Source organism: Hibiscus syriacus, unplaced genomic scaffold, assembly GCF_006381635.1.
Source record: "Hibiscus syriacus cultivar Baekdansim isolate YM2019G1 unplaced genomic scaffold, ASM638163v2 tig00000916_pilon, whole genome shotgun sequence".
Taxonomy (NCBI): domain Eukaryota; kingdom Viridiplantae; phylum Streptophyta; class Magnoliopsida; order Malvales; family Malvaceae; genus Hibiscus; species Hibiscus syriacus.
Window position 1 is genome coordinate 92,299 of NW_024061833.1, and position 16,239 is coordinate 108,537.

Here is a 16,239-nt window from a genome sequence, read left to right on the forward strand (position 1 = left end):
GTTCTTTCTAACAAGGTTCTATTCATCCGCTCTGCCACTCCACTTTGTTGAGGAGTGTTCGCCACTGTGAACTGTCTTTTGATGCCTTCTTTCCTGTAAAAGTCATCAAATTCTTCGCTTGTGTATTCTCCTCCATTATCTGTTCTGAAACACTTGATCTTATTTCTAGAATCAAGTTCCACCCACGCTTTGAAGTTTTTGAAAGTGGAAAACACATCTGACTTCTTCTTAATAGGGTACACCCAACATCTCCTGGAGTAGTCATCAATAAATGAGACAAAGTATTTTTCTCCTCCTAGGGATGTAATTGGTTCTTGCCATACGTCCGAGTGAACCAATTCTAGAACACTTTTGCCTCTAGAATTTGATGTGTTGAATTTCAACCGGTGCTGCTTACTTGTTATGCAATACTCACACAAAGGAAGTGATACCTTTGTTAAGCCTGGAAGTAGTTTTTCCTCCACAAGGACTTTCATTCCTTATTCTGACATGTGTCCAAATTTCTGATGCCATAAAATTGCCGAATCTGAACTACATGAGGCAACAGAGGCTTCTGCTTATACCAAAGTATCTCCCTTCAGCATGTACAAGTTTTCAGCTATCTTTTCACCTTTCAGCACCACAAGCGCTCCACAGAACACCTTCATGATTCCTTTTCGTGTTTCAATCTTGCTTGCATTATTATCCAACAATCCATAGGATAATAAATTTTTCTTCAGGTCTTTCACGTGTCGCACATCTCGATCAACTTTAATTGTTCCATCATAGATCTTCAATTTGATGGTTCCCACGCCAATGATCTCTAAGGAATGATCATTGTAACTATACACAGATCCTCCTAAGACAGGTTCATAATGATGGAACCATTCTCTTCTTGATGTCATGTGATATGTTGCTCCCGAATCAATGAGCCATATGTCTGCATATCTCTTTCTACCTTCCACTGTGGTTGACGCTTCACAATATAGAGCATCTCCATCATCTGAAGTGTTTACGGTATTGCCTTGTGGATTGGAGTTTTTATTTAGACTCCAATAATCCTTCTTCAAATGACCCTTCTTTCCACAATTGTAACACTTTAAATTCTTTTTGCTCCTCGACTTCGATCTACCATATTTGTGACTGCTGCTTTGGCCACGTTCTGTTGATCTCCCTCTCATCTTTATCATCGTTGTCAATGCTTCTGCATTTTGCAGATTTACTTGTCTGTCTTCCTTGTTCTTGCGCCGATTTTCTTCTTGTAGAACAGCAGCTGTAACGTCATCGAAGACTAGACTGGTGACATTACTATTTGTCAAGTTGATGATGAGTTGATCATACGAATCCGGTAGACTTTGAAGTAGAAGTTCAGCACGTTCTTGTTCTCCTATTTTATAGCTTAAGGATGTAAGTTGAGAAAATAAAGTGTTCAGCGTGTTTAAGTGCTCCTTCACTGAAGTAGATTCTGGCATCCGAAGAGTGTACAATTTCCTCTTAAGGAAAATTTTATTGTGCAACGATGTGGCCTCATACAATTTAGTGAGATGATCTCATATCTCCTTAGATGTCTTCTTCTCCTCTATGCTTGACAATACTTCATCTGCTAATGCTAGATGAAAGTTTGCCATAGCATTTCCGTCCATCTCGTTCCATTTGTTGTCATCTGCGAAATCCACCGGCCTTTCATTGATAGCCGCTAGACACCCGTCTTTCCTCAGGATGGCATTCATCTTCAATTTCTACAGTGAGAAATTTCTCCCATTGAATTTTTCAATATCAAATTTTGTTGCCATAACTTCTATTATTGATAGCTCCCACTATTTCACTATCGTGAATAGTTCTCTAGAACCTCAAAGAATGGGTAATACCTTCTTATTTTCTTATGTTGGAGGATCCACCTTTTGGTGGCAACCACAAAGACAATAAGCAGATATTACACACTCAAATCTGGCTCTGATACCAATTATTGCGGAAGACGGCTATCGGATAGAGCAAAATCGCAACTGATAATTTGAGAAAATAAAAATGAAGATAAAAAGAGACACAAAATTTACGTGGAAAACCCCTAAATAATATAGGGTAAAAACCACAGGCAACGGTAGAAGAATTTCACTATGAGAAAAATAGGAATTACAACCTCTCTCGATCTACCAAGGAGAAAACAATGATAATTCTCTCTTGATAAAAAGGAGAAAACAACTCTCAAGAAACTCTCTAAATTCTCTCTAGTATTGGAAGAAAGCTAGAATGCTTTGGAATGATTTTGAAGCTAAATGAGCTAGGGTATTTATAGTTGAAGCTTTAAGGACTAATTTGTAAATACCCTAAAGTTTAGTGACTAAAGTTTGTAATTTCCCCTTTCATTTTTTTCAACAAATTGCTACACCTTTTTGACTTTGCATCATTCGGTGTATTTGTTTATTTATTTTTTCTTTCAAATTTCAACTTGCACCTTTCGGTTTTTTGACTTTTCTACAGGAATAAGGATGAGCATCTGGTGAGTCGCCATTCGGAGATTAAGGTTTAGTTATTTGTATCCGCATTTTTTTAATAAATTATGCGGATTCTTGCGTTTTCTTGCATGCACAGTCGGAAGAGGATTTGGCATTGAAGCCAGGGTTTCAAATCGCGGTCGCGGTCATGTTTTCGGTTATTTCAGATTTATCGTGATTGCGGCCATCACGGGTGCTATTACGGTCGTCGCAGATGCTATTGCGGCCGTCGCGGGTAACTCGGACGGCGGCGAAATCGCTATATCGTGGACGAAATCGCGGTCGCGGATCGTTTTTTGAAACCCTGAAATTTGAAACAACGGCTAGAGTTATATGTAGAAGGAATTCAGAACCCTGATCCTAAACTCCATAAAGCAACTCTTCAGAGCATGAGGTAATCAATTATTTGCGAATTTCAGAGTTAAATGTAGAGGAAAATTGGAGTTTATTCTACAGTTGATCAGTTTTTATTTTATGTTTGTGAGTTTCATTAATATTATATCAAGTTGATGTGTCATGTCATAAGTGAAATTGCAGTTGTCAATGTATCAAACTGTGGAGTGTGTGTGAATTTTACTGTTAGTGGGAGCAGTTGCAATGCCAAAATACAGCATCATTTGTTTACAGTTCGACTTGATATCATTTTTAGGCAAGCAATCATCCCCTCAGCAAGCTCCATGACTTCTGTTCCGAAGCCATTGAAGTTTCTCCGTCATCATTATAGAAGCCTAAAGGTTTTTTTTGAGACAGTGCCCGATTCAGATTTTAAGGTATTACTTGTTTTGCTATAATGATTGCATTCGTATTTTATAAGTATAATTTGGGCTGAGCAATGCAGGGAAGGATGAATATGATGGAGGCGTCATTTAATATTGGGACTTCCCAATATATATCTCATGGGTAGAATTATTATTTTCTGTATAAAATTTAGGTAGGTTTGTTTGTTCATTGGTTTAAGTTTATAAAATCTTGAATTTTTTCAGGTTAGAATTAGGTGTATTCTTACGAATTGAGAATTTCTCTTGGTTTAACGAATTTCATTTCCTTCCTATATTCTTTTTCTCCATATTGACAACTTTCGTTTTGATGTCAAAATAAATTATTTCTTCTCAATTAATAAATAAAGAAAATACGTAGTAAAGAGAAGCAAGGGTTGATCCTCATGGATTTAGAAAATTTCAAATTTTTGTTTGAATTGCTTAAACTAGGCAATAAGTAGTAAAAAGGGTTTTGGTAAAAAAGATTAAATAATAAAAAGTGATTTAAAGAAAAATAAAGAAAATAAAAATTGAAGTTTGAAAATGAATATGGTAAAAACAACCTCAAACCTCGCTTTGACTCAATTTCCTTCGGATCATCGATCGGGATTCATGTCGGTTACTTTGTCTACAAGGACAATCCTTGTGACTCTATTTTGTATATCGAATACAAAAAACAATCTTTGATTCTGGCTTCAGAAATTGATCTGATCAACATCAATTGTCGTAGATCAATAAACGTTTAAGTTCGTGAAGACCGACTCGGATTGTTGTTTCAATAACTACTAATTCTGATCTCAATTTCCTCTTGGCAAGGCAATCTCGCCAAGTGTGTTCCCTGGAAGTCGAATGTTCTTTCAATAAGTCGATCATTCCTCCCACACATTTAATCGCAACAACATCTTGACCAAAGTCAATCTTTGATTTTGAAAACTGTTTTGATTTTGAAAATAAGCGCAGAGATTGAGAGAGATATTTCGAAGTTATTCAAGTGTTTTCAATTCTCACGTTGGAATCGATTCATCGCTTCAGCTCTTGGCTTATGATAAAATTAGCTAAGCATGACAAACGTCATACTTAGCATGTTTAAAAATAAAACTTAAAATAAAAAAGAAAATGAAAAATTGAAAAGAAAAGAAAAGAAAAAATAACTTTATAAAACTATAAAGAAGAAGAAGAGTAAATTTTGAGTTGTGAATTTAGGCTTACCCCAAGAGGGTATTTATAACCTCTAAAACCCTAGAGATAAACATAGAAATTAAAGTAAAAATAATCCTAAAGATAATTCCAAATGTTTTCTAAATTCAAACTTTAAAATTTAAAAATAAGTCTCCTAAATATTTTGTCTGTCCACCTTCCATAAGGCATTGACTAGATCTTATAAAAAACTACTACTGACTGGACCTTCTAGAAATTGCCATGTCATACCATGTCATGCCCAGATTCGTGCACATGTCTCCAACCGTGACTAAATAATAAAAAATGCAAAATGTGCCCGTTTTACTACTAATTATGGAAAGTAAGACCATGTACGAAAATAAGCATAACACATCCAAATCAGCAACAATAAATCCATAAGATTGAAGAATTAACGAGCAAATATTATCGATTTAGAAAACTCATCAAATTCCCCCTCACTTATCTCATGCTTGTCCTGAAGTATGATATAATCAAATCAGCCAAAATTTACATTTACCTTTCTTTGTCAAGTCTCACATTCAAGGAAGCAAGGTAGAGACCACAATAATTATTCAAGTCGAGACACCAATCAATTGAACATCACCAATTGGGACAAGTTAAATGCAATTGTAATATCCATTCATTCATCAATCTCAATGCTCATAACTCAACACCTTACCGGGATTCACTCAATGTGTTTGGGGGTATAGAAACACTCAATATCAGAACCGACACGACATTACCATAAACATGCAAGTAAATCAAATCTCCACTACTAATAAGAACAAGATGCATAAATCAAAGGGTCTTTTATTAGTTGTAACGGAGCTTAGGTAAAGGTGGAGGAAAATGCTAATAATTGTTAGAGTATGCCCAAAGACCAATCATATGATGATTGTAATAATACTTTTATTTACCGATTTTATTGAATAAAGGCATTGCTACTATTATTTTCATTTATATATATGTGTTTAACATAAACTGAAAGATAATAAAGTCCATATAATGACATAATTGTTATTATTAAAAGATCCCTTGTCAAGTATTATTATGGGCATATACAATAATAATACGCTTGAGACTAACATGTTATTGATTGATGACAATGAGTTGTTATTGACATAGAGATGTCAGAATTGATATATGATTATATTGTTCGAGAACAATGTATTGGATTGACCGACCATGAGCATATGTCTTGGATTATTATGTGACAGTCATAACATTGCTCATGGTGATGATTATATGTATGAACCTCAGACTTGAGATCAATACTATCCCAACATATCTTGTTGTATGTTTTGATGCAGCTAAACAAGCTCCGTAACTGGTTGCTCTATAAAGACTGCTATTGAATATATTTCAATATATGCAGTAGGTGTGTATGATTAAGATAGGATTTGTCCTTCCTACATAATAGGAAATATATCACAGGCCACTTGATTGAGTAAGACTAGAAACGCATGGCCATGCTCGAATAATTTGATATGAGATATCATAAATTATTCGTTAATTAAAGTCTACTCTAGGTATCAAGAAACAATAGATGGGCTATACAAGTGTGAATATTCCAAGACTTGTGCCTATTCTAGATATAAAGGACATAAGGATGTAATACATAAAAGAGTAATCACCAAGATGATATGTCGAATCATATTTTCTTGTAACTTAGGTGACAATGATATATTGCTAGATGTCACTCATTGTATGTAATATTAGAATTGTTCTAATAATTACTGCTAATGTTACAAGAACCTACAAGGTCACACCCTATGATTGAAACGAGCAAAGATGTACAATTGTTGTACGTTACTAAAATATATATCTAGAGTTAATTAAATATATGTTTTAATAATCCTGAATATTTAATTTCAATAATTAAATATAGATTTAATTAATTTAAAATAATAAAATCCCTAATATGATTAGGGTAACTTGGATATAAGAGGATTATTAAATTCCAATTAATTAAATATAGATTTAATTAATTTGAAATAATAAAACCCTAATATGATTAGGGTAACTTAGCTATAAAAGGATGTGTTAGGTCTAGCAACCATTGTACAACACACACTCAAAACATTCAGCCGTTTTCTCTCAAAAGAGTTTTGGGGAAAACAAAGATTGCTCTCAATCGGGTGAACTGAGTAGAGGCCGAGACGTAATTTCGTGGAGGCTTAAGATTCGAACCGATCTACACAACCAGTATTCATTGTTGTCCTTGTTGTTTTTCAAGGAACCCACTGTAAGTATTCACATTTATTCCTCCCGATTTCAGTTTTTCGTACTTGGATCGCTGGTGAGACCGTCGAGTTTTGTTTTCGCTGTGCCATGGGGTGCGCCGACGGTCCCAACAGTGGTATCAGAGCCACTTGTACGATCTGATTTTGGGTTAAATTTTTGGTTGATACGATATATATGAGATGCATGTTCTAGTTTTATCGATTTCGATAAATATGATGATATCATTGTTCGAATCGATACCCACAATGATTAATATGTTAATTTGTTAATATGTTTTTCAATCGATTTGTTGCTGGATGATCTATGGGAGTGCGATAGCAGATCGCGTTTAGCAGTGGAACAATGGTTGTTCTGATACAGAAAACCTTCGGGATTGAAAATCCCAAAAGAACGATTCTGTTGATAATTGTTATCAAATCGTGAAGTTTTTCCATGGAAACAGAAGTACTGTTTTTCAAAAAAATAAATTAACAAAGGCGTAACAACGTGTGTGTATATATATATATGTTATGTTTGTTTTGCACGGTGTTTGATATGAATGGTTATATCCCTTGTTCAATTCACAATGGTTTATTTTGAAATACGGTCTGCGAGCTTTGCCTTTCTATATCTCTATTGTATTTCTCTTCTCATCTTACTCCCTTGTAAGTAAAACGAGTTTCTTTTAAAATTGTAAATCTATGAAGATTCACAAGGAGCAGAAGAATGGCGAGAACATGCCTAGAGAGCATTCTTAGGCTTTAGGTTTCTTGGTTCTCCCATTGGCTTGGGATAGGCCACCTTAGTCATTGGCTTGGGCTATAACCATTGCATCTTATTTATTGCTATATTTGTTATGTATGCAATGCATCAAATGATATAATAAGAATAAATATTGATGAGATCAAGATCAATAAGAGCCTAATATTAAAACGAACAATGATGAGATAATTACGCAAATCCCTCTTTATAATCTAAGTTAACTTAACCGTCCAATATTTACCCTCGTTAAGGCTTTGATCGATATTGTGCGGGCTTTGCCAAAACATTGGCACAAAAATCTATCTTGGTTAAACGCGAAGAATAAACAAGTGATATTCATCGGTTGAAATATTGGTAATAACTTAGCTAGGTTATTCTAATAGGATTAGAAACCTAGAGTTTAAATATTTGGATAAGTCATGAGATGACTTGAACAAAAGTTGTTCACCAAAAATGAGGAGTTACATTAGATGTAACTAGTCAAGTGTTACTTACCTAAATAATCATTATCCTAAAAGCCAAAGCTGATTTAGGAAATTGATGTATTATGGATTCTCACCCACTAGAAAAATTTCGTTGAATTTTTTCGAAATTAAAACAAAGAGGGTTTTTAATTTTGAATAAAATAGTGGGAGTAATTTGTAAATAAAGTCCTATTTATAAATTTTAAATTCGGTAAATTTACTTACTTTAATATTTTCATTGTTGTAGATTTAATGACAAACAACACTTTATCACTGCGATCACTCCTTGAGAAGGATAAACTTAATGGCATAAACTTCCTTGACTGGTTTCGTAATTTGAGAATTATTCTCAAACAGGAAAGAAAGGAATATGTGATTGAGGAACTTGTTCCTGATGAACCGGGAGCTAATGATTCAAAAGTTGACAAAGACAAATTCAAGAAACATATGGATGATATGTTAGATGTTGGATGTCTAATGCTTGCCACCATGACTCCTAAGCTTCAGAAGCAACATGAGGCCATGGTTGCATATGAGATGATTCAAAATCTCAAAGAAATATATGAAGGGCAAGCACGTCAAGAGAGATATGAGACCTCTAAAGCTATATTTCAATGCAAAATGGAAGAGGGAACTCCTGTAGGAGCTCATGTCATCAAGATGATGGGCTACTTCCAAATGTTGGAAAAGCTGGGATTTTCTCTCAAAGATGAATTGGCTACCGATGTTATCCTGCAATCGTTGCCAGATAGCTTTAGCTAATTTGTCCTTAATTTCAACATGAATGAAATTAACAAAACTTTGCCACAGTTACTTGGCATATTACGAACTACTGAAAGTAACATGAAAAAGGTTGGACCTAAGCCATTCTGATGGTCCACAAGGACAAAGGAAAGGGAAAGAAAAAAGTAGTGGCAAAGTCTAAGGGAAATGGTAGGACCAAACCAAAAGGGAAAAATGCATTGAAACCCAAAGGGGGAGTTAGCAAAGAAGGAAAATGTTTCCATTGCGATAAGACCGGACACTGGAAGAGAAACTGCCATGTTTACCTTGAAGAGGTTAATAAGGCAAAAGAAAACGGAACGTTTGTTTCAGGTATTTATGTTATTGATGTTAATTTTTCAACATCTACTTCTTGGGTATTAGATACCGGTTGTGGTTCTCATATTTGTACTTCTGTACAGGGACTGCAAAAGAGAAGGAATCTGGCTAAAGGAGACGTGGACCTACAAGTGGGAAATGGAGCAAGAGTTGCTGCATTATCTATAGGGACATATGTTTTATCTTTGCCTAGTGGACTTGATTTAAATTTAGATGATTGTTATTATGTGCCTAGTTTGACTAAGAACATTATTTCTATTTCTTGTTTGGACAAGATTGGCTTTGAGATTATTATTAAGAATAATTGTTCTTCTTTTTATCTCGATAGTGTTTTTTATGGTTCGGCATAACTGGTTAATGGTCTCTATATTTTGGATCAAGATAACACCATTTATAACATAAATACTAAGAGATAAAAAACAAATGACTCGAATCAAACTTATCTTTGGCATTGTCGTTTAGGCCATATAAGTAAGAAACGCATATCAAAACTCCATAAAGATGGATTCTTAGATTCATTTGTTTTCGAACAATATGATGTATATGAATCTTGCTTGTTGGAAAAAATGACTAAAGCTCCTTTTAATAGTACAGGTGAGCGAGCAAGTGATTTATTGGGGTTAATACATAGTGATATATGTGGACCAATGATACACAAGCCAGAGGTGGATTCTATTACTTCATTACTTTTACCGATGACTTCATTCGGTATGGGTATATTTATCTTATACGCCATAACTCTGAAGCCCTTGAAAAGTTTAAGGAATTTAAAAATGAAGTACAAAATAAACTAGGATTGTCTCACAGCTTACACCGCCTGGTACACCACAGTGGAATGGAGTTTCTAAAAGAATGAATCAAACACTGTTAGACATGGTTCGATCGATGATGAGTCATAATGATCTTCCAACTTCTTTTTGGGGACATGCACTTGAAACAACCACTTTCGCACTAAATCGTGTTCCATCTAAATCGGTTCAAAAGACACCATACGAGATATGGAATGGGAAACGTCCCAGTATGTCTTTTATAAAGATTTAGGGTTGTGAAGCTTATGTAAAACATCAGATGTCTACAAAGCTCAAACCTAAATCTCATAAGCATATATTTGTTGGATATCCTAAAGAAACTAAGGGATATTATTTCTTTAACCCTAACGAGAACAAAGTGTTTGTTGCTCGAACATGTGTTTTTCTCGAAAGAGAATTCCTCTCAAAGAAAGGGAATGGTAGAAATATTGAACTTGGACAAGTTCAAGAACAACAAATAAATGAACCTGAAATTGAGCATGTTTCACAAGTTGTTGAGGAGCATTCAACAGATTTAGAAACACAATCACTGCGTAGATCCACAAGAGAACATCGTGCACCTGAGAGATTTGGATTTCTCGTTACGACACATGGAGATGTTCTTCTTATAGATCAAGATGAGCCCATGACTTATCAAGAGGCAGTTTCTAGCCCAGACTCTTAGAAATGGCTTGAAGCCATGAGATCTGAGATGGATTCCATGTCAGTAAACCAAGTATGGACTTTGGTTGAACCACCTGAAGGGGTCAAACCTATAGGGTGTAAATGGGTTTTCAAGAAGAAAACCGACATAGATGGTAATGTACAAACAAACAAGGGGAGATTAGTCGCTAAAGGTTTTCGACAAATTCATGGTGTAGACTTTGGCGAAACATTCTCCCCTGTAGCTATGTTTAAGTCCATCCGGATCCTGCTCGCAATAGATGCATTCCATGATTATGAAATCTGGCAAATGGACGTCAAAACCGCATTCCTTAATGGAAAACTTGAAGAGGATGTGTATATGACACAACTAGAAGGTTTTGTCTTTCCAAGAAATACTGGAAAAGTTTGTAAGCTACAGAGGTCTATTTATGGACTAAAGCAAGCTTCTTGAAGCTGGAATCTTCGTTTCAATGATGCAATCAAAGAGTTTGGTTTTATCAGAAATGAAGATGAGCCTTGTGTTTATAAGAAGGCTAGTGGGAGCATTGTTTCTTTTCTAATCTTGTATGTAGACGACATACTCATCATAGAAAATGATATATATACTTTACAGTCTGTTAAGACTTGGTTAAGTAGCTGTTTTTCAATGAAATATTTGGGTGAGGCAGCGTATATCTTAGGAGTTAAGATCTATAGAGATAGACCAAGACGACTTATAGGTCTGAGTCAAAGTACATATATAGACAAAGTGCTGAAAAGGTTCAGTATGGAAGAATACAAGAAAGGATTTTTGCCTATTAGATATGGCATTTCTCTTTCTAAGGAAATGTGTCCTTCAACTCCACTAGAAATAGAACAGATGAATAAGATTTCATATGCTTCGGCTATTAGTTCTATAATGTATGTCATGATATGTACTCGACCAGATGTATCGTATGCTCTAAGCATGACAAGTCGGTATCAAGCAAACCCTGGTGAAAATCACTGGGTTGCGGTTAAAAATATCCTTAAGTACTTAAGAAGAACTAAGGATAAATTTCTTGTCTATGGAGGAGAGGAAGAGCTTAGTATAAAAGGTTATACTGATGCCAGCTTCCAAACTGACAAGGATAACTCACGATCGCAATCGGGTTGTGTTTTGTCTTAATGGAGGTACTCTGAGATTGAAAAGTTTGAAGCAAGACACAGTAGCTTATTCTACAATAGAGGCTGAATACATTACAGCCAGTGAAGCAGCAAAAGAGGTTGTTTGGATCAAGAAGTTCATATCGGAATTAGGGGTTGTTCCCAGCATATCAGATGCTGTAGAACTCCGTTGTGACAATAATGGTGTCATTGCACAAGCAAAGGAACCAAGATCTCATCAATGATCCAAACATATTCTTAGGCGCTTTCATCTCATTCGAGTGATCATTGATCAAGGATATGTGGAAATATGTAGAGTACACACGGATGACAACATTGCTGATCCCTTGATGAAGCCCCTTACACAGCAGAGGCATGATCGTCACACTGAGTCACTCGGTATTAGATATGTGAGTGATTGGACTTAGTGCTAGTGGGAGATTGTTAGAGTATGCCCAAACACCAATCATATTATAATTGTAATAATACTTTTATTTACCGATTTTATTGAATAAAGGCATTGCCACTATTATTTTCATTTATATATATGTGTTTAACATAAACTAAAAGATAATAAAGTCCATATAAAGACATAATTGTTATTATTAAAAGATCCCTAGTCAAGTATTATTATGGGCACGAACAATAATAATAGGCTTTAGACTAACATGTTATTGATTGATGACAATGAGTTGTTATTGACATAGATATGTCAGAATTGATACATGATTATATTGTTAGAGAACAATGTATTAGATTTGGATTGACCGACCATGAGCATATGTCTTGGATTATTATGTGACAGTCATTACATTGCTCATGGTGATGACTATATGTATGAACCTCAGACTTGAGATCAATACTATCCCAACATATCTTGTTGTATGTTTTGATGCAGCTAAACAAGCTCCGTAACTGGTTGCTCTATAAAGACTGCTATTGAATATATTTCAATATATGCAGTAGGTGTGTATGATTAAGATAGGATTTGTCCTTCCTACATAATAGGAAATATATCACAGGCCACTTGATTGAGTAAGACTAGAAATGCATGGCCATGCTCGAATAAGTTGATATGAGATATCATAAACTATTCGTTAATTAAAGTCTACTCTAGATATCAAGAAACAATAGATGGGCTACACAAGTGTGACTATTCCAAGATTTGTGCCTATTCTAGATATAAAGGACATAAGGATGTAATACATAAAAGAGTAATCACCAAGATGATATGTCGAATCATATTTTCTTGTAACTTAGGTGACAATGATATATTGCTAGATGTCACTCATTGTATGTAATATTAGAATTGTTCTAATAATTATTGCTAACGTTACAAGAACCTAAAAGGTCACACCCTAGGATTGAAACGAGCAAAGATGTACAATTGTTGTATGTTACTAAAATATATATCTAGAGTTAATTAAATATATGTTTTAATAATCCTGAATATTTAATTTCAATTAATTAAATACAGATTTAATTAATTTGAAATAATAAAATCCCTACTATGATTAGGGTAACTTGGATATAAGAGGATTATTAAATTCCAATTAATTAAATATAGATTTAATTAATTTGAAATAATAAAACCCTAATATGATTAGGGTAACTTGGCTATAAAAGGGTGTGTTAGGTCTAGCAGCCATTGTACAACACACACTCAAAACATTCTGCTGTTTTCTCTCAAAAAAGTTTTAGGGAAAACAAAGATAGCTCTCAATCGGGTGAACTGAGTAGAGGCTGAGACGTGATTTTGTGGATGCTTAAGATTCGAACCGATCTACACAACCAATATTCACTGTTTTCCTTGTTGTTTTTCAAGGAACCCACTGTAAGTATTCGCATCTCTTCCTCCCGATTTCAGTTTTTCGTACTTGGATCGCTGGTGAGACCGTCAAGTTTTGTTTCCGCTGCGCCATAGGGTGCGCCGACGGTCCCAACAATAATATGGCTAAAATTCAAGACAATGAACTAGAAATAATAAGTACAACTCCATCAATCAACTAAGTACAACAATATAAGAAGACAATACCCATCAAACAACACATTTTCCTTTCGAATTGAATTTGAATGTTTCACACTTTTGTTGTTGTTTTGTTTTTTTTTTCTCACTTTTTTCTCATGTATTTTTTTTTCGAACTGTGTTTTTTTTTCTTTTTTTCAAAAATGAAAGAAGAACCTTTTTTTTTCTTTTTCACATCACACCATACAAAAAATAAAAATCTTCTATCCATGGAGCATACACCGGATAAATTGTTCACTTGTACTGAAAAGGATAGAAAATAGAGATAAAATAAAAAGGCTCGAGTTTATAAATGTGGTGAAAAACAAAGAAGTGAGAATAGGCTAAAGAGTGGTTAACTAGGGGGAAATGCATGGGTAGGCAATTTAGTGGGTAAAATGGAGTGGTTAATCCTAAAGTGCCCAAATCATTTTTAAACATCAAGTTCATGTGTAATCTCGACAATATTTGAATGGAAATATGATTAGAATTTACCTCCAGAGTATTGTTCGATACCGCCGAAGTCATGGAACACGTCAGGAAAATCGGTTGTTGTGGACGAGATGATTAAGTGGCCATAGTTGGCATGGACTGGAATGATGGAGAAGGTAAGCACGACGGGGATGGACGACGAACAGTGCTCGATCCAAGGTGAAGAGAGGAATGCTAACGTGTGACGTTTTTAGTGAAACGGTGCGCACAACACTGAGACGAATTTTTCCAATGCTTTGCGCGATTTTTACTACTCCTGAGGTCTAATTTTTGCACTGTTCGAATGTAATTTGTGCGAACCTTCATCGTCTAAGCTTGATTAAGAACATTTATTTCCTGAAAAATAAAAATAAAAATTAAATGAAACTTGCTCAATCAAAATAAAATAATATAAATGCAACAAAATTAAAAAATGGGTTGCATCCAATAAAGTGTTTTTATTTAACATCGATAGCTCGACGACCTGATTCAGACTATAGGTTCTTCTAAGTCTAGATCTTCAATTAAGTAAGCCTGACTATTCACATAATATGGTTTTATTATGTGTCCATTAATTTTAAATCGAGTGCCTGAATCATCTTCAAGTTCGACTGCGCCATGAGAAAAAATTTCAATTACCATATAAGGTCCACTCTACTTTGATTGAAGTTTATCTGCAAAAAGTTTTAACTATGAATTAAAAAGTAGAAATTTTTGTCTGACAGAAAAAGATTTAAAAGCAATTTTTCGATCATGAAATTCTTTTGTTTTGTCTTTATATATCCCGACATTATCGTAAGCATCTCTCCGGATTTCCTCAAGTTCCTGTATATGTAACTTCCGTGCTTCGTCAACCGCTTCCAATTCCATATTGCATTGCTTTACAACCCAATATGCCTTCTATTCCAGCTCGATTGGAAAATGACATGGCTTATCAAATAGAAGGCGATATGGCGACATGCCGATAGGTCTTTTATATAAAGTTCGATAATCCCATAAGCCATCAATTAATTTCTGCTTGACTATCTTTTAAAGAATTGTCTTCACTTCACGGTTTGATATTTCTGCTTGTTTGTGGCAATTATGTGATTTACTTCATACTTTTTCATAAGAGCATCAATTACCCGGTTGATGAAGTGTATATCTCGGTCGCTTATTATCGCTCTCGGTGTGCCAAATCTAGAAAAAATACAATTTTTTAGAATCTGAACAGTAGTTTTGGCATCATTGTTTTGAGCGGCTATAACTTCTACCCACTTCGAAACATAGTCAACAACAAGAATTGTATAATAATTGCCAAATGAAGAAACAAAATGACCCTTATAATCAAGTCCCCAAACATCAAAAATTTCACATATATGAATAGGATTAAAGGGCATTTTGTTTATTCGAGTCAAATTACCTGCACGTTGGTAATTATCACAGGATTTGCAAAACAAGTAAGTATCACGAAAAATATGAGGCCAAAAGAAATTGCATTCTAAATTTTATGAGAAGTCTGCTTTGGTCCGAAATATCCACCACACGAATAAGATTGGCAAAATTTTAAAATTGAGTTTACCTCACTTTCAGCAATACATTGTCGAATTACCTGGTCTGAATAATTCTTCCAAAGATACGGATTATCCCAAATGAAAAATCAATATTCTCTTTTAATGTGGTTTACTTCGACTCTCGTTAAATCAGATGGTAATTTACCTGTAAATAAGTAATTAATTATATCTGCGAACCAATGCATTGACTTCTGCGCCATCATCAAGCTTTCCTCCAGGAATTCCTCACGAATGGGAGGATCAACTGTAGTGATTGAAAGCTGGCTTAAGTGATCGGCAAACAAATTCTCATATTCTTTCTTATCCTTGATTTCCAAATTAAATTCCTAGAGGAGTAAGATCCAACGAATTAGTTGTGGTTTCGCCTATTTTTTGCTAAGCAAATACTTCAAGGCTGCATGATCAGAGAAAACAACAACTTTAGTGCCAAGAAGATACGATCTAAATTTATCTAATACAAAAATGATAGCGAATAATATTTTTGTTGTTGTTGAATAATTCTGTTATGCGAAATCTAAGGTGCGTGACGCATAGGCGATAATGTGAGGTTCTTTTCTGACTCTTTGTCCGAGTACAGCTCTAACACTTTCATCCGAAGCATCACACATTACTTCGAATGGGGAAGTCCCAATTTGGCGGTTGGACTATGGGTGCCGAAACCAACTTTTCTTTT

The 16,239-nt window shown here is 34.8% G+C and overlaps 2 long non-coding RNA genes across 2 annotated transcripts in view; one reads left to right on the forward strand and one right to left on the reverse strand.

Annotated features, from left to right (window-relative positions):
* The window catches only part of LOC120117275, a 24,773-nt gene extending 17,048 nt beyond the window's left edge, over positions 1–7,725 (forward strand). Inside the window, exon 3 of the long non-coding RNA XR_005515609.1 lies at positions 7,714–7,725. This is a non-coding gene — a long non-coding RNA (uncharacterized LOC120117275). The remainder of the gene's footprint in view (positions 1–7,713) is intronic.
* The window catches only part of LOC120117282, a 24,927-nt gene continuing 13,558 nt past the window's right edge, over positions 4,871–16,239 (reverse strand). The window contains exon 3 of the long non-coding RNA XR_005515610.1: positions 4,871–4,883. This is a non-coding gene — a long non-coding RNA (uncharacterized LOC120117282). The remainder of the gene's footprint in view (positions 4,884–16,239) is intronic.